The following is a 23,157-nucleotide window of genomic DNA, read 5'->3' on the forward strand; positions in this document are numbered from 1 at the left end:
GTCAGCACTTCATCCAAGAAGTGTTGGCAGCCATCTTGGGACCAATATACATGATAGCACCTCATTAAAAAGCATTGTAGTTAATAGAGGGTTTTAGGACTTTAGTTACATTATAAATCATTTGTTGATGGTACCATACTCGTTTTAGGAATTGTGGTGGGTTCTAAGGTGATTTTACCATGTGAAAAAACCTTCTGCTGTGATATCATGAATATTGTTTGAAAGAAAACTAATATCTCATGATTTTCCCACAGTGGTTTGGAAGGGGATCTATAAGCTAAACTGAAAGCATATTTTCTGTAAATTCACATCATCTTTCTCAGTCATGTGAAAATGAAGTCTGACATTCTCAGTAAAACATGTACATCCAACAAGGACAGAGACTGTCAGTTGATTCCTTTGTGTTCTACTGCAGCCTCCTAGAGTGTTCTAAAGAACAACTAGAGAGCTAACAGTCCTACTTATTACAAAGGTATGGCACACCTGAAGCCATCTTGATTGGAATAAAGTGGCAACTCTTAAAACATTTAATTTAAAAAGAAACAACATGAGGGGGTATATTTTGCCATAGAAAGTATGATTAGTGCTGCAGAATGAAAAATTAGGGCACATTTTGAGTGACTTCTCAAATCCTTTTCTATTTCATTAAAACATTCTGACATGCAGTCTCCCAAAATGGCCACCAGAGACAAAAGAGCCCAAATGTAGCCCAAATATCACCCAGATGTAGCCCAAGTATAGCCCAATGACAGAATGTCCCAGAGTGTTCTAAAGAACAACTAGAGCGCTAACAGTCCTACTTATTACAAAGGTATGGCACACCTGAAGCCATCTTGATTGGAATAAAGTGGTAACTCTTAAAACATTTAATTTAAAAAGAAACAACATGAGGGGGTATATTTTGCCATAGAAAGTATGATTAGTGCTGCAGAATGAAAAATTAGGGCACATTTTGAGTGACTTCTCAAATCCTTTTCTATTTCATTAAAACATTCTGACATGCAGTCTCCCAAAATGGCCACCAGAGACAAAAGAGCCCAAATGTAGCCCAAATATCACCCAGATGTAGCCCAAGTATAGCCCAATGACAGAATGTCCCAGAGTGTTCTAAAGAACAACTAGAGCGCTAACAGTCCTACTTATTGCAAAGGTATAGCACACCTGGAGCCATCGTGATGGGAATAAAGTGGTAACTCTTAAGACATTTAATTTAAAAAGGAACAAAATGAGGGGGTATATTATGCAATAGAAGGTATTATTAGTGCTGCAGAAAGAAAAATTAGGGCACATTTTGAGTGACTTTTCAAATCCTCTTCTATTTCATTAAAAAAATTCTGACATGCAGACTGAAACATGCACTTTGAATACCAGCAGCAGACGTCCCTGGTGAGCAGTGGCTTTACTACAGTGATCTAATGTGCAACTAGAGTGCTAACATTCAGAATTTATGGCAAATGTGTGACACATCCGAAAGCCTTCTTGATGGAACCAAAGTAAACAAGCATTGAAAATGCAATAGATCTCGCCCTCGTTTAAGTTAAAGCCATTCTGTTTGTAATGAGGTGGCTTTTTAGCTTTGCTTTTATTAGTGTTTTTTCAACTTTCATGTAAATAACGCACCGTTTTCACCAAATCGACTTTGCCCAAGCACACCCTTCCCTTCGGCCAACAAATCCCAAAAATTCGGCACACCTGCCGATCCACTCTCCCTACAGCTCACCCAAGCCCCGTCCCTCTAGCGCAACTGGAACACCCCAAATTCACCTTCTCCATGCGCACCAAAAACTCCCATTGAATAACATGGCAATTCGCTACTCCGCACAAAAATTGCTCTTTAAAGCACTTCCACTGCTCCGATCCGCTTCAAACTTGGCTGGACACTAGTTCCGGCGATTCCCTAACATCTCACCAAAAATCAGCCCAATCCATCCACTGGAACGGGGACGAATTTCAACCCGAATACGCGCCCACCCGCAAACACAAAAAAAAGCCATAAAACGGCCAAATCTCGACCAAAAACCGCCAAAATCCCTCAAAACCTTGCCAACACCAATACGCACGAAACTGAACCGGCCCCTCAGCCCTAGGCTCCGGGAACCCTACTTAATTGAACCAAAAGCCCTAAAAAAGCAACATAATACACACGAAAACGCCCTAACAACCCTAAAATGCATATAAGTATATGTATGCATGCATTTATGTTTGTATTTATATAGATATACAGATGATATATATTTATATATGTATGTATATATATATATTCACTGAAAAAACCATAGGCTATAGACCATATATAGTTAGGAATTAGCATTTACAAAACCTTGAAAATTCACTGAAAAAACCATAGGTTATAGACCATATATAGTTAGGAATTAGCATTTACAAAACCTTGAAAATTCACTGAAAAAACCATAGGTTATAGACCATATATAGTTAGGAATTCGCATTTACAAAACCTTATTTTACTCACACAAAACCATTGAAATTCCATATATAGTTAGTTGCACTAACTATATATCGCGCACCCGCAATCCACTGCTGATGATGTCACATATTACATCATTCATGACATGGTCAGTGACATCACTGATGACATCACTGATGACATCTCAAATGACATCACTGATGACATCACTGATGACAACATCCAGTGACTGTATGTTTCTGTAAAGTTAAAATATGTCTTACATATTGAAGAATGAGTGGATGTATAAGTGTCTGGATGAAGGATTTAGTAGGTGCATGACTGACTGTATGAGTGAGTGATTAAATGTGTCTCACTGAGTGCATGGGTTAGTGACTAAACTGTCTTAATTTGTGCATCATTATGTCTGTTGTTCTGTAAACTGTTGCATGTGTTGATAAGTAGCTATATGAGTAACTATATGGGTTATTGATTGGTTGCCCAAGTATTTGTATGGGAGACTGAGTGTGTGTGTGGGTGGCTGGGAGGTGTATGACTCTGTGCATAGATGTGTGAGCAGTTGATTCACTAGATGTATGGTTTCAAAAGTGCATGTGGAAACAGCTGTATGGGCGGTTGACTGTGTTCATGAGTGTATTGGTGAGTGAATGGATATCTCAGTGCTACATGTCAAAGTAAGTACATATGTAAAACACAGTACATGTGAGAGTTGACATATATAAATAACTGTGCATAAGAGCCAGTGAATGTGTGAGTGGCTGTATGGATCATTGTGAACTTGTATCAGGGATTGTATAAGAGAGTAAATATGTGTTAGTATATGTTTGAATAAGTAAAGTTTGTATAACTGTATAGTTGAGGAAATGGAGGTGTGATTGATTCTTTGCATGACTGACTAGGTGTGTGAGTAACTCCATGGATGAGTGACAGTCTGTGAGTGTCTGTTTACACTGATTGTATCTAAGGTTATATTAGAGTCTGAAGAGGTTCATCGTATTATCACATGAATGATATCATCAGTGATGTGATCAGTAATGTCAAATGAGATGTCATCAGTGATGTCATCAGTGATGTCATTTGAGATGTCATCAGTGATGTCATTTGAGATGTCATCAGTTATGTCATCAGTGATGTCACTGACCATGTCATGAATGATGTAATATGTGACATCATCAGCAGTGGATTGCGGGTGCGCGATATATAGTTAGTGCAACTAACTATATATGGAATTTCAATGGTTTTGTGTGAGTAAAATAAGGTTTTGTAAATGCGAATTCCTAACTATATATGGTCTATAACCTATGGTTTTTTCAGTGAATATATATATATATATATATATATATATATATATATGTCATATATATATGTCAGCCGTGTCCTGACACTTGGTTCAAGATGGGTTGCTGAAAAATAAAGTGGTAATAAATAAACTTTAATACCATTTTGTTTTAACTGTTCTGATCATTTTTGTGGACCAATGCTCCTCCACTCTCAGTGACTGCCCCACTCTGTATGATGTAGTGAGTGTTGGAAAAATGTGACAACATGGATATATATATACTCACCGGCTCTTCCATGAGTGTGGAGGAACGTCGGTCTACTAAAGAAATGCCCAGAGCAGCTAAAAAATAAAATGGTAATGACGTTTATTTATTACTATTTTATTTTTCAGCAACCCATCTTGAACCAAATGTCAGGACGCAGAGGGCCAATTGCTGCTGAGTGGAAGCAGGGATCTGTGCACTTATGTTTAAAGTGTGCATGTCCCTGTGGTCGGCCGTGTTGCAGTGGCCAGAGGTGCATTTTTAACTGTCTTTAACCTAGCTGTCTTAGACAGGCTGTTTCCTCCATTCCTAAGGTTTCTCTCATGCTGTGAGAGTAGCACCAGGATTGAGTAGTGCAGTTTCCTCAGTCCAGAGCTTCCAGGAGTGGAGACACCCAATTTAGGACAATGTTCCATGGCAAGTGAGGAAGGCAAGTTGCTCTTTTTAAAAAAAATATTTTAAATCACCTGTATTTTGTGCCTGCCCACCTCTATTAATAGATGTCAGCCGCCACTGGGGCAGTTAATTATCCCACTTCAGCCATTGCCTAACTTCACTGTGAGGGATAACGTTCTGCTCTTTCACAAGGAACACATCTGTGCACAAATTAGTTCCCTTCATGTTGGGGGCTATTTTGAAAATGGTTGCTTTTTTAGATCAAAAGCTTATTTGTGCTTTCTGTCATTATTTGTATTACTGTCGAGGGTCCACCAGTTTCTCCCATAATGAAGTTTTGCAAAAGCAATGATGGCATAAAACAGGTATTGGCAAAGCCAGAAGGCTGGAAGCCAAAGTCCAACCTATTGGCTTTGCCGATACTTGTTTTTCACTTGACATTAACACTTGCAGACCCAAAAATCAGGGACTTTTATGACACAATTCAGCTTAATAAATGACACGCAGAGGTTCTGAATCCCCTTATTTCAGTGCATTCAGGTCAGTAACCAACACCCTTATTCAGGATATTGTTCCAGCTCCACTGGACATTTTTGAAAGCCACCAGGGCTGGGGCGGAGTATGTCAATTGCTATCCTCGCAACAGGTCATTACATATTCTTTGGTTAAATGACGCACTCCTTTCAGAACCTCGCCGTTTGAGTTTGTGTCTTAGAAGATAGACCACTTCCCACGCTATTAACCTCTCAATATGTGCAAGATTGTAAGTTACTCATTGATCAGCAGCAGGCCGCACGTTAATACACCTCCCCACCTTTTACCTATCGACCCGCCGCCCCTCCCTGCCGCCGCTGCTAGCCCCAATCCCTCGGGCTCTCTGGCTGCTGCGTAGTCTGGTTGCTGCGTAGTTAGCTTGATTTCACGGTTTTGCTGAGCTGTAATTTTCCCATCCTGTCATTCAGGGCCCATTAGCTGCTGTGTTTACTCCCAGAGGTCACCTTGGAGGAGCGTTTGTTGTCACTCGCCTTGCTGCCAGGAAAGGAGAGGCAGATTGTCCTGATTGACATATATTCCAGAGCTGTCTCTCCTCAACTCCCTAAACAAGAGGTGGACTATAGAGAAATCATTCCCAAAAAGACAGTAGGGCTGGGGAAGGGTCATCCACATTACATCTACAAAATGATGGTGTATATTAAAAAGATATTGTGGTTGGGAATGGGTCAGAGACATGTACAACTCAAAAGACTGCGGCCTCTAACCCCAGTAGGGCTGGTGAAAAGTAATTTTGTTCCAGAAAAGTATGTAGCAGTGTGAATAAATGAGACCCAATTCGGCCACTAGAGATTTAAGCATGGCAGATTCAGGGCTTTGGACTCCCACTGTTTTAAAAATCAATTCAATTTTTGTACATAATTACAAAATGAACAAAGCTTTTGGTACACCTACGTTTAACTCGTGTGTGCCAGTGCAAGCATTTGCTAGTGAAAAGACGAATAAGTAATTAATGGAAAGAGACGTTTTATGCTTGCAAATGGGATTTGGATATAGTAACTCTGTTGTTATTTCCACATATATACTTGCAAGATACGGTTGTAGGTGAGTTTGTGAGTGTTCCAGAGAGAGCATATGAGCAAAAGTAGATGAGCACCACAAACGTGTAAGCTTGTCAGTATTCATTGACATCATGCAGGTAGTTTTCTACCTGTAAAGATTATAACATGTTCTCATGTCAAGCAAAAGGCTTACTGTATTTCTCATTGCATGAATAGGAAGAGAACCCCCCACATTTAGCTGGGGTTGAAGGGATTAGATTGCTCCATAGGGAAAATATTTTTGGAGTGGTGAATTGCTCCATAGGGAAAATATTTTTGGAGTGGTGAAATAAAAAAATCTTTAATTTGAAAACGCACACTTGTGTCAATTTTCCGTCCCTGGAAATGTCCACATGCTGGAATTCCTGCCTGCGTACACATTTGATTACTCGAGAAAACTACACATTTTGTAGTTTTCCAGGACTCCTTGTGGAAACTGGAATTATATAAACATTGCATAAAAGTCAGAAATGTGCGTCATTCTTTGGAATAATCGTATGAGAGGAAAAGTCTGACTTGTGGACAAGCACAGGAAACAACAAACTGGCCTGGAGCAGATGAAATGCTCCGTCAGCCCTACCAACATTTTAACCTGCCTTCGGCAGCATAAAGAGGGAACTCTAGAGTGCATCAACCCAGCAATCTATGAATGGACGGATGCCACCCTCCACATAATAACACGTGTGCATAGATCTAGCGCTATGCTAAAGCACATGGTAATGGTGCAAATTGAATGTCTGTCTTTCATACATATTAAGGATTCCATGATGATTGATAAGAAATTATAAAATGAATGTTTGCAAATTTTCGGTAAATAATGCATGATTACCAAACAAGATTGCCAAAATTAGGTTGAGGCATGGACGTGTGCAGTGCAAGAGAGCTCAGTGGATTCATGCAAGGGCCGAGATAGTTTCGTTTCGCCTGGATTTCATAGGTTCGGACTTTCGTTTACACGATTTCCAGAGAAGGAGCGGTGCCCTAGAATTGGGTAATCTTTAACGCCTGGTAAGGAAATCATTGCCGACAAGCCAGTCCAGCTCTGGCAGTTTGGGTGGTTGCTATGGAGGCCGCTCCTGGTTTCCACGGGCAACACATCCCCTGAAGGCTACTGGAGTTGGACCAAGGCTCACTGTAGTCAGGCCTTGGGCTCGTCCACCCGTTTACGGCCTTCTGTAAACAAGCAGCAGGCAGAAACAATCCCAGGCATTTTAGGAGGAGAGGCAACGAGCGGCCCTCTGAGACCCGCCAATGGGCGTCGCTGTGAGGGTGACCGCAGGTAGCCAGTGCCCGGGTGTTCACTGATCTTCCAACTTTGAAATAAAACCTCATTATGCGAGAGGTGGCGGGGGCTTATAGGAGCGGGGTCAGAGGTGGAGTGCAGCCCCGAACCCATTACTCTTATGAGGCATGAGGAGATGAGGCCATGGAAGGTTTATGTCAAGTATTGTCGCCACTCCCCCCCTCCCCCCCCCCAAAAAAAAAAGAAAACTGATTTGGCTGCTGTCCTGAGGAGTTTGCAACCCTTCCTTACCAGGGGCATCAGCTGTGACCAGACTCCAAACATGAAGTGGAAACCTACTGTATGCGGGGGTTTCCAGCTCACTATCTCCCACTGCATGGTGCTGTTGCCTCAACAGGATCAAAGCCGATATATTGACACACGGTGGCACCATGTGTGTTGATAGGTCTGTATCCATCAGCAGCCATTTTGTCATAAATGCACAACTGGCCTTGGCAACATGCTCCTTCGGTGCGTACTCCTCTCATGTTGGCACAAGGGGTTGTGTTTGCCCCCTAAAAGCAAATAAAAGATCTTGCTTATGTGCTAGAGCTTGCGCAGCCAGGGGGTGTGGGGGGCTTGGTCTGCAGCTCAACACCATTAGAGAGCCTGTCTGCACATGACCATGGCTGCTTGAGCTCACTGCATGCACACTGTGCACTGAAACTGTCCATGTGTTTGTGTTGTTTCAAAGTGGCTGCCCATGCCTGGTGACAGCCATGTATCACCTATGGTTGTAGTCTGGAATATCGAGGTACCAGAATACTGTTTCGGCTCACTGGGGGTCAGAGGCAAAGAACTCACCACAGAGGTCTTTGAAGAGATTATCCTTCCAAGGGGACAAACTGTTTTTTTATGATGTATAATTTGTCATTCTTTCTGTGCCACTTCTTAGCCTCCAGGTGGCTGGGCTGTGAGTCTTCTCTTCTAGGGAACTTACTTCTACAAAAGAGACTTCAGCAACCCCTTCCAGAGCAAGGAAGGTTTCTTCCTTCAAAGCAGCTAAAGGCAGCACCTCTAGCTACCTGAGCCTGAGATCTGAATCCCTTGCACAGCTGCCACTTTCTCGTCAGCAGGCAGCACTCCCTGCTCCAGACAGTTGACCTCCCCGCAGGGCTCTTGATCCAAGTTTGATCCCAACCTGAAGACAGCCAACCTAACGGAGATACTAGCCTTGGATCACAGCCACCATACCTGTGAGTGGATTCTTTCCAGATGATGAGTATTCCTGAATCAGGAGCTTTTCCTACTATTGATTCGCTTCCTGACCAATCAGGCCTTTCAAATGTTTACATTTTGGTGAACTCCTTTATTCAGACTCTGCTTGCCCCCTGCATGACCAATACATGATCAGGATATGCCTTGGAGTCTTTCATCAGAGCCTTCCAATGTTGGCAGCCGTGAAGGACTGAGAAAGTCTATTGAGTTTCCTTGGCGATCACCTAAATGACCGTCAAATCTCTAAAATAGCGATATGCCATTTTGCACTTAATTGTATACATGAAAGGTGTCAATTGTTACTTCAGATTGTCCAAACCAAGAAGCAAAAAACAATCAAAGCTTAAAAAAAATTGATTGGTAATCTTGTAGGTCTTGGTTGAAAATATATATTATTAAATAAGTTATTAGCAAGGAACGGGTCAAGCAAGGAGATTCGTAAGTAGATGCAGTAGAAGACCTAACTGCAAGATAGCAAAAGCAAGGACAAAAATATTAGCAGGTGGGCAAAGAAACATCTCTTGTCACTGCCTCCATATGCATGATTCAAACAGGAACTGTTTCCTTTTGGACTGGAATTGTCAGAATTCTCCTCACAGACCGCCAATGGGAAAGCGTGGTGTATAACGCTCACCCATGCCACTTTCATGAAACTCATGGCAATAGTTTGGCACATGAAGATGAATGCCAATTTTGAAATCCTTTGCTCAATACTGAACTCCTCAGTCATACCGATGCTCTTCTTGCCTGGTGCTCCCGGTGGCTTCCAGAATGCCCCCACTCTGTGTAAACGCAGAGGCAGAAACATTTGCAGTCTAGGTGGCAAGGATGTTTAACCACCTGGGTAGCATGTCATCCAGCACAAGGAGCACAATTCCATCTTCCGAAAGCTTGCCATCTCTGGTGCATTTTCGGTACAAATGTAATATTTTCAGGCAATTCCCAACTTTTTATTTTTTCATGCCAGGTAGCCCAGCAAAATCTTTTGTTAAGGTGATGCAGGAGGAAGAGGAGGTGGAGTTTGGATTGCCTTGCAGATTTCAGGTGGAAAAACTACAAAGGACCTCATACTGTTCCCCACCAACGCCTCCTGTCCAGACTTGCTGACATCGGTATTTGTGATCTTGCTTTGGACTGGCTGAGTTCTTTTCTGTTGGCTAGATCTCAACAGGTCTGGCTCCCTCCGTTTTCATCCTCGGCTAGACCACTCTGTACAGGGGTCCCGCAGGGCTCGACATTGAGCCCTTTGCTCTTCAATATATATCTGACCCCCCTGATTGAACTAGCCGAACATTGGGGAGCCAAAATTATTGCATACGCGGACGACACGCAGTTGTTGTTCACTTGGCCAGGTGAGGCACTGGATACAAAGCAGATCCAAAATTGTCTGTCCTCACTCTTCAATTGGCTAGCGTCATCTCAATTGAAGTGCAATGAGGACAAGACGGAAATCTTGCTCTATGGCCAGTTTCCCCCTGACTTTAGGTCACTATTGTGGCCAGATGGCTTCCCCATGCCAGGTGCTTCAAACACCTTGGCCAAGAACCTCGGGGTCTGGTTCGGGGAGGACCTCCGTTTCGAGGGGCACATTAAGAGGCTCACTGGAAGCTGCTTTGGGACCCTGAAGTCTCTTAGAAGGTTTTTTCCGCTTCTGCCGGCCTCTGCTCGCGAGTCAGTCGCGAGAGCTTTAATTCTCTCGCGTCTGGACTACGCGAACGCTCTGTTTAGTGGCTCTCCGGCTTACTTGATAGGGCGGCTCCAGGTTATTCAGAACGCCACCGCTAGATTGTTGGGGAACATCTCCAAGCGGATCAGCGTCAGGAGTTACCTGGAGAGCTTGCATTGGCTTCCGGTGCAGCATCGAATTACCTTCAAAATCCTGACTTTGGCCCATAAAGCCATCAATGGGCGTGACCCCGCCTATCTGATGAAACGATTCCTGCGGTACACTCCCAATCGAGATCTGCGCTCAGCATCTCAACACCTCTTGCAAGTACCGCGTTTCCGGCGCACCCGGCTGGGTGGGCACTCTGTGACAGTGAGAGCGGCGCGAGCATGGAATGCGCTCCCAGTCTCTTTGCGCAGCACGGTGGACTTCACGGTTTTTAAGAAAGCACTAAAAACCCATTTGTTTAGATTAGCTGTGTAAATTGTTATGTTATTTCAGGGCTCGGCTGCTATACTTCCCCTGTTTCCTTCTTCCGCGCCAGGATACTCCGGCAGTAATTGTGCGCGCTATAAAACAGCTTAACATAACATAACATAACATAACATTTATCCCCCAGATCACCAGATGCTCAAGCTCACCTGCAGTCATACTTCTGGAGAAAGTGAAGAATGTTCTAGGGCCTGGTCAAAGATCAACTCTGGGGCTTTTTGATCTGCTCTGGCAGGCTCATCCCTCAATCCACCATCTTGAATTGCCAATCACATAAAAAATCTTAAAATGGCTTCCAGTGCACGGTCAACCAAGAATACAAACAAGCTCCACACTGTACACCTGCCCTCTATCCATGCCCCACATAGCTCTAGCATAGGGCACATTGAAGTGAGAAGTGTAGAATCTTTTAACAGGAGAGGTCAGTAAGCATCCCTTCTCTCTAAGCAATATGTAAAAAAGCCTGTCTTCTCCACAAGAAATGAATGATGCTACCACTTATGAGGAGAGTAGGTATTCTCCCTGCGCAGGCTATGCTTTCGGCATGCTCTGGAGTCTCAGTCAGTTTAACAGGGCGGCCCTCGGTGAACATTCAAGATTGTCATGTTCACTGCGGCAAAATAAAAAGCATGCAGGGGCATTCAGTGACTTGCCAGCAGTCTTACAGAGAGCAGTTGAGTACGCTTTCCAGAGACTTGCAGGTGGCACGTTCGCACCAAACCTGGCTCATTTTTATCATTTTCACTTTCAAAATATACTTTATTTGTAATTTATTAATGAGCATATACAGTCATAAAGCATACGACTGTGATAGAAATGCCTGTTGGAAGGTGGTCAACACCCCATTTCTTGCAGGAGGGGGAGGATCTTCATTAGATGTACCTATTGAGGAAGACACTTGGGCTCTCCGTTATCGGACCATATTTCAAAATAGGAGTAGTAACTCTTCTGCTATAACTTGGATTCCTCTAGATTACCGACACCTTTCGTTTGAGACGGAGGAAATAGAGTTTGCTATCGTGCAGACATCTTCTCGAAAAGCTGCCAGCCTGGATGGGGTCCTGGCTGATATTTTTCTTGTAAACAAATAAATGTGGGTTCCCTTGCTGACAAAAGTTTTCAATGCAATAGCTGAAATAGGCCTGTTGCCCTCCTGGAAACAATCTCTAATTATCCCTGTTTTCAAGAAGGGGGATGGCCATATTCCAAAAATTGCAGGCCTATCTCTCTAATAGATTGTACAGCCAAATGACTGGCCCGGCTACTGCTAAACAGAATTTAATTGGCCCCCCTATTATTGTGGCTCTCAATATGGAAACGAAACTCAGTTGAATTAAATCATTCAGTGTTAAAAGCCATACTGAAATTAGAGCATATAAATTGAATCCCATGGGTGCTGTATGTTCGTTCGACTCAAATCTCTCTAGGGCTAATACAAATTTATGATACTCCAAGCTTATGTGGCAATTTCTCGAAATCGATGCTAAAGGATATTTTTTGGGCAAAAAGCGCAAGTAATAGGAAAGAGAGCAATAAGGGGAAAAGCATTTTAATGGCATATCTTGAACTGCCCCCTGTGATGTATAGGTCTAATTTGCCATTTGTTGAGAATCTGCAGCATCGTTTTATTTTAACTATGTTTTGCCTAAATGACATACTGCTTATGCAAGGCTACCCCTCAAACCTGTACACCATCACTCAGCTCCCTCCTGTCCATGTGACGGAAAGTCCATACAGACAACTTTGCACATTATTTTCTTCTGTTCCTTCTATACCCATGAGAGGAAAACGTTTATTGTTCCACTATTGCGAAAATTTTGTATGAAAGATCTGTAGTCTCATCATTGATCCAACAATTAGAAACCCTGTATATATGCTATCTGATTGAATTATTTTGATGGGCAGCTGTAAAGAATCTGGAGCTTTTGTGACAAGTCTTAAAAATAGTTTTTCTTTTTAATATAAATAAACTAATTAATATTGGGATTTTTAGAAAAATTTGATTAATTGTAGCAGATGAATTTGAAATGAACTGAGTATTATATTTTAAGTGTAAAAAGCTACATAACTGGAGCTGGTATTAATTCTTGGATAATTTCCAGTGAACACAAATATTTTAGATATTATGTTTAACTATGTATTGGCACAGATGTTTCTTTTAATCGCTTTTTTTATGTGTACTTTTATACATTTTAAGTAATGCGAAAAAGTCTATGATGATGATGATAATGACTATGTGTTACCTTAAGAAAAGTATCACTTTTGTACCAAACATGAAGACAGTTTATATGAAGCTTAACTATGTTAATGGTCCAGTAATCCCATCAAAGGGTTAGGTTGCTTCAGGATAGCTCGGGTGCCGGGTGTGAGAGAGAAAAGGTAGCAGTAGGACCTGGAATAGGTTCTGGGAGTTGCTGCCGTGCGGCACCAATCCACAAGTAGCTGGTGATTTAGCATTGCAACGAAGGGCGATTGCAGTTGCCAATTATTAAAACTCTTCCATAAAGCAGTTAGGGGGGCATTTAATTCTAGGCGTGTAATAGCGCCTATGGGAACCTTGCTATGCTACTGTCTTCGCACACCGTTAGCTCTGTAGCTAATGTATTCATTTCTTTGTGAAACTCAATCAATGTGACAACAAGGGCAGGACATTTGGCAATATGATGGTGTATATGTTACATTTTTATTTTTTTTGGTCTTTTGACCTTAAGACCTGCATTGTTTTATCATCGGTTGGCTATATTTTCACTCTCATTTGCTTCTTATTTGTTAGCTTCTGTGGGCTTTATTTCCTCTTCTTGTGCCTGTCCCTGGAGCACCAATCACTTGTAAAGTACGGCTAATCCCCCGTGAGGGTATCCAGGCACCGTGAATCCTGGGGCAGAGGTGGGGTTCAGTTGAACAGCCAGGTCTTGAGTCCTTTCCTGATTTCCAGCAGAGAGGGTGAGGATGAGATTTGGAGGTGAAGGAGGAGGGCGTTCCAGGACTTAGTAGCGAGCATGGCTGAAGAACACGTGTCCTTCCACTAGTCGTGTTTTTGGAGCTATTTGTTTATTTCTGTACTTCATCAGAATGCATGTATATTTCAGTTGTATCCCCCATGCGCCTCTCTGCCGATGCCCTCGGGCACTGTTTCGCTCTTTCACCCGCGTGCTTCTGTCCCCTCCCTAGGCTCATGTAGCCCTCTCTTTCCCATAAGCTTCTGTGCACCTGTGTTGCTTTCTCTCACCAGTACGCTTCTGTTCCCCACCCACACTCATGGTGGCTTCTCTGGCTCATGCTATTCTGTGCCTCACCGGCCTGCTTTTCTTCATCCCTGTGCTTCTGTGTCCCCACACCCATGTTGTTCTTGCACTCCTGTGTCTCTCTTTTGCCTACATTTTGCTCTTAATTCAAGAAAAAACCTGGGTAATTAATTATTAATATAAGAATGGTTTGTCGGGTGAGAAACAAGACTGATTCAAATTACTGTTATTGTGATAGAAAAGAAGAAGAACCCCCTATTAGACAACACAATTTAAGGAACCTCGCAATTAATGAATAAAGGCCCAGCGTCTTATGCGTTGTAATTTTGTATTTATCAGAATTGAATTCATTCAATAAATATTTCAAACAATTCATACAATGACTGTCAGAGTGAATATAAAGTGCAAAAATAGTGACAATAGTGAATCGTGGTCACATAGTGAAGTAATATGTACATTGAAGAGTCAAAATCTGTACAATAAATCTATACATATATACACAATTCCTTTTTCCTTGTTAGAGGCCATGTACTGATGAGAGTCTAGAGATTCACAAAGTTTCTTTAAGTTTGTGTGGAATCCTAGAGGTAATGGGCCTTTGTAGGATGTCGACGTTTCGACCCTTCTACGCCTGTGTCTGAGGTCGCGGCGGGTCTTTATCAAGACTGGGACGGGTTGCACGACAGTCCAGAGTAAAACAGGTCGTGGTAAATCGCCTGTTGAGATGGGGCACAGCTAGCAGATAGCAGCGGATCCAAGGAACTACGTGCCGGTGATTAAATTCCCTCCAATACTAGGAAGCGGATTACAAGGCCAATGTGTGCCCCATCTCAACAGGCGATTTACCTCGCCCTTGTGCATCTCTAGCTCCGACCTCCCTGGCCACCTACCTTATGCAAGATTGCCAGAGCACTTAGCATAGTGTGCAGAGAGGGGGTTAAATAGAAACATGCATAATCACACCAGAAGATATGCATTCACGCAAGTGATATGATAGTCACAGTCAAAGGACTGTCTATCCTGTAAAGAGAACTGGCATCTTCCTTGGATTTTTAGGCTTACCAAGAACTTACAGGAGCTTTTAGTCTGCCCATTGCTTACCATTGGTAGGCTTTATTGTCACTCTCATTGGCTTGCTTCTTATGTGATCACTTTCCTTGCCTCTCTCTCTCTCTCCTGCTCACTCTTTCTCCTGGCTACTCCCCAACAGATTTCTACCTCTCCCTACATAACGCTGGCTTTATTGTGTGCTTCTCTGACCGCACTCATGTTGCTGTCTCTCTCATTTGTTTCTCACTGCACTTTATGTTGTTCTTTCCCTTGGGCCCCTGTCTGCTACCTGTTGCTTTCCCTCATCCCTCCTCCTTTGCCGCCACTTATTATATTTTTTTTCTAAGCATATTTTTTAAAATACTTTATTTTGGACGGCTGCATAGCAAATTGCTGCAGTGTCTCCACAAAAGTGCTTTTGTGCACTTACAATTTCTTTTTTCTTTTTTTATTGAGGGATGAAAGTGATGCCCGCCATTTTAGATTAGTTAATAAAAAATAAAAGAAAATGGCACCCACGTCATTCTGTGGATGCACACGTGTGATGACCCATGCTTCAGAATGATGCAACCATCAACAGTAGCCTTGTCACAGTGCCTTTTTTTGCCAATACTGAACAGCACCAACAGAAAGCATTGCTCTTTAGGTCTTACAGGTGAAGCACATGTGTTGTCATATCCGATGATCTATGGTTTAAAAAAACAAAAACTCTAAAAAGGGGCTTTTTACCATTGGTTGACATCATTGTTTGTCAATTTGATTTTCATCATTTATAAATTTGATTTTCTTCCTTCTCACTGAGCACATGTCTGTTGGCTTCACTTTTTTCATGTGGTTTCTTCTCTGGAGCATGGACCAAATAGTGACTGATTTCTTTTTTTTTTTTTTTAATTTCCGAAATTCTTTATTGTATATAGAAAAATATAAATTTACATACATGGACGAGGTTTATACATGAGTGGAAGAAGAAAGAAGAAAGTAGGCTAAAGAGGAGACAGGAAGAAGAAGGAGGGGGGGGGGTGGGGAGCGGTAGTCCGTGCTCGTGATATTGTTCGCCAGTTCGTAGTCTCATAGTTCGTATTCCGTCCTTTTGATGTTCCATATCATTTGTACGTCTCTGTGATCGATCAGCTTGTGCCCCCGCGCCCCGGGGGGAACAGTGGAGAGAGAGAGGTATAGATAGAGTAGGAGATGTGCACGGTGTTCTGTTATCACAAAACTGTTTCAGCAAGCGCCCTCCAATGTATCTTGCTCACGCCTACGGTGGCTTGTGTGATGACAGGTAGTGGTCTAAGGACCCCCACATGGTCGACTGCTTGTGCGTTTTCGGTGTGTGTTTTGCTGTGATGTTGTCCGCCCCCCTGAGGAACGTGACCCAGTTGAGCCACGCCTGTGGAGCCGCCTTTGATGTGTCCTTCCAATTAGTTAGGACTATTTTGACTGCGGCTGTTAGCAGAAGATCAATGAGGTCCCGATCCTCTGCTTTTGTGATTGCCTGGGACGTGAACCCTAGGGCCAGGCTCGTGAGGTCTATGTGTATGTCTATGCCTGTGATTTCGTGAATAATTGTTCTGATCTTCCCCCAGAAGTCCTTAATCTTGGGGCATTTTAGTAGGAGGTGTTCTAAGTCTCCCCTTTCTTTACCGCAGTTCCAGCATACGTCGCTGTCCCTAATGCCTACGGTGGCTAATCGGGCTGGTGTCCAGTATGCCTTGTGTAACAGCCAGAATTTTGTCTGGCTCAGTGTGGCTGTCACCTTTTTCCGACTCGCGGACCTCCATAGCTCGGCTTTAGCGTCCTCGCTGAGTGCTTGACCTGCTGCCTCCCCCCAGAAGTTTATGACTTTGTCATTAAGTTTGGTGTGTTTGGGGCCTAGGATCTTATAGATGTGTGCTACCTGGTGTCCTAGCATGTTCAGGCTGCTGGCCAGCTGTATTATCGAGGGTGTCTGGGTGTTGAGGTTCGCCTTCCTTATTGCGACTTTTATCTTCAGGAAGTTGTATAGTTCTATGCTGTTTAGGTTGTACTCTCCCTTCAGGGTGTCGAATGTAACGTCCGCGCCCTTGTTCTTAAGGTCTCTGGCTATGGATATCCCTTGGCTGTACCAATCGTGCATGTCTAGGATCTTGCCCCTGTATTTTAGGGTTGGGTTGTGCCAGATGGATTCGTAGGGCCCTCCCCTGATGCTCATGTTTAGAAGTTTGTCAACTTTCAGCAGTGCTCGCTTTGTGTTTCTGAGTACCGGGTTATTTTTGATTGCCGGGTGTTTGGTGGCCGTGAGGAGGGTGATGGGTTTCATACCTTTTAGCAACCCCTGTTCGAGTGTTAGCCATGCCGGTGTGTAGTCCTGTCTTGGGTCCAGCCAGTGCAGTCCCTGTCTAGCTATGCATGCCTCGTGGAATCTTTTGAAGTTTGTTATGTTTAGCCCCCCCTGTTCCTTTGATAATCTGAGTTTTTGCATGCTTATTCTGGCCTTCTTCCCTTTCCATAGAAAATCGTTCAGTATCCTGTCTACTTTCTTGTGGAAGTCGTCTGTGTTGGTTAGGGGTAGCATTGTTAGCATATAGTTCACCATTGGTGTGAGCATCATTTTTATTGTTTCAACCCTCCCCCACCAGGTTGTGAACTTGGGTGACCACCCGTCTACTTTAGCCTTTATTTTCTGAATTATAGCCTGTTCATTATGTTCTAGTGTCGTGCTCAGGTCCCTCTCAAAGAGAATGCCTAGGTACTTAATAGGTTTATTTTGCCACGCTAGGCCTGAAGTTCCTAGTACTGCACTTGTTGTGTGGATGTTTAGGGGCTTGCACTCTGATTTGTCCTTGTTGAGTTTGTACCCTGAAACCTGGGCGTACCTCTCAATTGTGTCTGTCAGTGCCTTGATAGATCTCTCAGGGTCTTCAGTCATTATTAAAACATCATCCGCATACGCCGCTAGCTTAAATTTTTCCTCTCCTATTGGCACTCCTGCTATGTCTTCGTTCGTTCGTATCATTGTTAGGAGCGGTTCTATCGCCATTAGTGTTCTTCCGTGCTGCTTGTACTTGGATTGTGGTACTTTTATGTATGCTTTTGCTTACAAGGCACCTTGAAACAATCACAGTTGAAGCTCACTCATCTTGGTATTAGCAAGAGCTGAGCACAAACAACTAGCAATAAGAACATTTTGTGGCATGTGATCAGTTTCCAAAACATACATTTCAGCCACCTGTCTCTTTTATTAGTAATGAAGCTGTACACATACTCATTATATTTAAGACTGTTGCCATTGAGTATGTGTTTTTGTTGAATTAACCTTTGCCGTTGTGTCACTAATTTCATTTCATTTTCAAATCTTTATTTCGGCATTACGCCATAAAAGAACAGTTTAAACATTACAATTTAGTAAAAATAAATGACAATCACTAAAAGAATAAAATACATTCTATATAACTGTGCAACACATATTGGTAAATACTTGGAGCATGACAATAAAAATCATATGAGACTGGAGGACACCTCAGTAGTTCTATAAGCAAATTCAATTGTGTAGTGCTATTAGTGCTAATATGAACAAATTCAGTTCCATAAATCAAGACCAAAATTATAAAAAAATTCGATTCACAGCTGATGGCCCATTTTTTTCCTACGGTAGCAAATAGAAAGTAGAAATCTACTGACACTGAATATTATCTGTTGTGAAGTGTTAGTAGTCAAAATTCTCAGAGCCTGATGGCAGGACCTCAAGCCTAATAGAAGGCATATCGGTTTAATCCATCTTTTTCTTTCATGGGCGTAGATAGGACAGAAGAAAAGAATGTGCTGCTCATTCTCTATTTGGTTGTTTTCACAAAGTGAGCAAGCTTCGTCCAATACCTCGGCCGATGGATCACGGTTCCTTGCCCAGCGAGCCAAAGTTGATTTTAATAAAAGATTTCCATATCTAAACTTTAGAAATAGTGTTTTGGCAAGTGGGGGCTCTATTTCGTCCATAAAGGACTCATATAAGGGTTCGTCCTTAAAACTTAAGAATTTTGAGACTAATGAGCCACTAGTACTGATGTTTGCAGTCATATTTGCTACATAGGACCAAAAAGCTTTTTTCAGGACTAGTTTGGGATTAGATGGTAACAGCTCGGGATGCACCCAAAAATGTTTCAGGCCTATAAGGTTAAGCCAAGTCCTAACATGTGTAAGCCAAGGGATTATTTTGTTACTATCCAACGCCATGATCTCTATCAGCCCTTCTCTGTAAGCTTGAAGCTCAGAAACGTGCCACAATCTTACCCAGAGCATAAGCGGTCTAATAAGAACTTGATGATCTGTTCTTTTAAAATCGAGGTCCAATTGCAGAGGTACTAATGGGGTTCCTCTCGGAACCCTTACCAAGCTTCGCATAAAGTTGTTATCGTGGATACTAAAGGTCTCCTTGGACCCTGGCCCCCACAATTCAGCGCCATATAGCACTGATGACTGAACCTTAAATTTAAAAAGTTCCATAACTGGACGCACCGATTTACTGGTGCTTAAGCTTTGCTCTCTGAGTATTGGTTTAACGTTCTGAGCAAATAACAATTTGCTTTTTTCCAATTGTGCTTTCCAGGTAAAGTTGCAATTTAACCCCTAAATAAGAAAAGTGAGACACTGATTCCAGCTTTGTCCCTTTTAAGGTTAGGCAACTCTTGTCAGGTTTGGTTGGATTAAGGGCCATGTATTTCGTTTTCTTTACGTTAATCTCTAGCCCCTTTTGACTACAGTAATCATTAAAAGTATTCAGTAAAGTCTGCAAGCCATTTTTTGTTTGAGATATCAGAATAGTATCGTCAGCAAACAATAGAGATGCTACTCTTTCGCCATTCAATTTAGGTGCATCATTTTTGCATCTTTCTAAGTATGAGGGAATATCGTTCACGAAAATAGAAAAGAGCGTGGGGGCCAAAACACATCCTTGGCGAACTCCACGTTCAATTGGGATTTTCCGTGATAATTCGCCATTTTGTCCCCATCTAATTCTCGCAAAGTTCCCATCATGTAATTTTATAATTTGAGCTACTATATTGTTTGGCATACCCGCTGCACTCAGCGTCTTCCACAGAAGATCACGTGGGACCAAATCGAATGCTGCCCTTAAATCAACAAAGGCAACATATAAGTGGGCCTTCTTTATCTTTACGTACTTCCAATAGAGGCAGCAGAATCTAAAGCACTGATCTATAGTGCTGACTTTAGTTCTGAACCCGGCTTGAAATTTAGTCAAAAATGAATTTTCATCCAACCAGTTACTCACTCGTACTAAATTACTGGTTACCTCTTTTATAATTTAGAGGATGTTTTAGTCATCATCATACATGCGATGATTAGAAAAGGTTTATGTTCCACCTTTACCTTTACCTCTTCCTACCCTTACCCCTAAAAAGACCATTAGTTTCCTTTACTTCTACACTCCCTGAACCCTAAATTGATCCTTACCTCACTTTACCTCCAGCCACCCAGAACCCTAAAATCACCCTTACCTCCCTTTACCTCTACCCACCATGAACCCTAAATTCAGCACTACCTCCCTTAACCTCAGCCCACTCCTGAACCTTCATGTCACCCTAATCTCCCTTTACCTCTGCTCTCACCTGAACCTTCAAGTTACCCTCACCTCCCTTTACCTCTACCCACCCACGGAGTTAGTGGAGTTTGCCTACTCCGCGCTCTGCTTGAAGTGTGGAGTTCGGGGACAACTGTGCCAGCTGCAGTGTTCACTGGCACCAACACCACATTTTGACACAGACCTCTACGCGCATAACCTGGTGCCTAATGAATTTATATCAGATCTGATGGAATTGATATTAGGGCTTTTAGTTCATCCTTGAGAACCTGCGTGTTTCTCAAAATACATGACTTTATTTCATCTACCAGTTCTGTTTTGAAGGAATGCAGTGTGCAGATCAGGTATCGGGTCTGCACAAAGACTCATGCCCAAATAAATACATGTAGGAAAATGTGGAGAATCATCATAGAGGAATGTGAGCTAACAGTGACCAGTGAGCCGAGCCATAGTTATAGCTATTAATAATGTCCATAGACACCTCCACCACTAAATGTAGTATTGAATCATTGTAATTGTAGCTGAACTGAGCGAAAGGCAGGACCAAGTGCGGACGTGCATAACGACGAGTCTGAAGACATTCACCTATCGAGTATCACTGTGACTTAATGTGGCAAGCAGATGTGTGCTGTCAGAGGAACAAACACAGCAAGGAGGTTTGACACGAGGTGTGTCCAGAAACAGAGAAATCATTGGCCAGGCAAGGCATCAATCTCAGAGCACCATTTTCTGGTGGATTCGTGAAAGAAGTTGGTAGACTGCTGCTGAAGCTAGGACAGCACTTGCTACTCCATATTTCAGCATGATATGATGTCGATTCCGCCCGCTCTGCAGAACTCCACTGAATATCGCAGAGTTTTCATTTAACTCTGCAGAATTCCTCAGAGTAAAAACTCTTCAAGTTCACCCACCCCTACAACCCACCTCTGAATCCTTAAGTCACCTTCTCCTCCCTTTACCTCTACCCACCTCTGAACCCTCAAATCATCCTCACTTCATTTTACCTCTAAACACCCCTGACCCCTCAAGTCATCCTTACCACCCTTTACCTCCACCCACCCCTGAACCCTCAAGTCATCCTCACCTTTCATTACCTCTAGCCACCCGTTAACTCTCAAAGCATTCTCACCTCCCTTTGCCTCTATCCACGCTTAAACCTTGAAATCGACCTTAAATTGCCCTCCCCTGATGTTGCTTGCCCCATCCAACTTCATCTCCACCCCTCCATCTTTTGCTTACCCCTTCCCGTCCCGCAAGACAAAAAAAGTGCTCAAAATTCACCCCAAAGGATTTCAAGATTCTACAGAGAAGCAAACAGTGCTGCAATCGCTGCTCTGCATGGCCCTTTGACATTGCTTTCCTGTGAGTCCAGCGCGGGAAACTTCAGCTCGGATGTAAGATATTTAAGCTCTTACTTTTGTGAAGGAAGAAATTAATCCCATACTAAGAAAACGGATCACTGACCAATACAATCAGTGCTGGCCACATTACTTTCAAACACACTGCACAGTAGCCGCGCTGCTGTCCAACATGGAAAAAAAGACACTTATAAAACCAATATATCTACCATAAGGGAGACCTATTGGCTTTTACAATTCTTGTTACTGATGTTGTTCAGCATTTATTTTCACATTCAGCAGGTCAGGTGAGACCTATTTGCTTTGCCAAATGTATACTTAGGAAGTATTTCTAAACAGAACTACGCTGCGATGGACATTCGTCTTTATTAGGGTTAGTAACTATTGTTTTCCTTTGTACAGGAGCCTAACCCAGTTACCACCCTCCAGAGGCTTTCATTGCTTGACAGTAAATGACACAGCAGAGTCTAAAATTCCAAGGGAACCAAGATGTACTTTTACAAGCAATTCTCATCTATATTGGAAACTGAATCAATCAACAATAAACCCAGTCTAATAGATTTATATTAAGGTCTTTTTTAATTTAAATATATTGCGCCTTTTTTATTGGTTGTAGAGTAGTGATAAAGAAGAGAGCGCCCTGAGCTTTAACAGATCATTCTTTATAACTTTAACTATGAAACGGAATCGGCTGATTACTGAGGAAATATCAGTCAGTGGAGAGAGTATCACAAATCACCTGCAACCCCCAAAGCTATAGAGTCTTCCATTGTGAGTTAACACAGCATATTTCATTTACTATAAGTAATTAGAAAGGCAGATTCATTATGTGATTGCTGTATTTATCCAGAGGCAAAGTGTGTACAGGGCTGTGTATGGAAATACTCTAAAACACCTCTGTGGATTGAGGGTTTGATCACAAGCTGAATTTAAAAGTGAAGACATTTAACAAAGCAACGGGAGGTCGGTTAACCTATTTTAATCCATATTTAAATAAGGCAATCTTATCCACCAGAGGGTTCTTTTAGAATGGAAAAATAATGAAAACCTAGATGTCTGGGGAATGGTTTCAGCCTAACTTGAGTTCTAATCGGTATTCTAGACGGCCAAGGCTAGGCCTGCATATGTTTTTATGGAATGAGTTGATTATCCATGGGGAACCAAAGGAGCACAGCTTCTGCCTATCATTTCCATTCCTGGTTGTGTAGCTAAGCAAGCACAAGGAGATGATGGAGGGAACGCTGACACTTTTCAGACACTCACCCCCAGTCACAAATCTGGGTTGAATCCGTCATCGTTCTTTAGCTCACTTCG

The 23,157-nt window shown here is 42.5% G+C and overlaps 1 protein-coding gene across 1 annotated transcript in view; it reads left to right on the forward strand.

The window, feature by feature from the left end:
* Positions 1 to 23,157, forward strand: part of GPRC5C (G protein-coupled receptor class C group 5 member C) — a 137,481-nt gene that overhangs the window by 22,275 nt on the left and 92,049 nt on the right. The window lies entirely within an intron of this gene.

This window comes from Lissotriton vulgaris, chromosome 7 (genome assembly GCF_964263255.1).
Source record: "Lissotriton vulgaris chromosome 7, aLisVul1.2, whole genome shotgun sequence".
Classification (NCBI taxonomy): Eukaryota; Metazoa; Chordata; class Amphibia; order Caudata; family Salamandridae; genus Lissotriton; species Lissotriton vulgaris.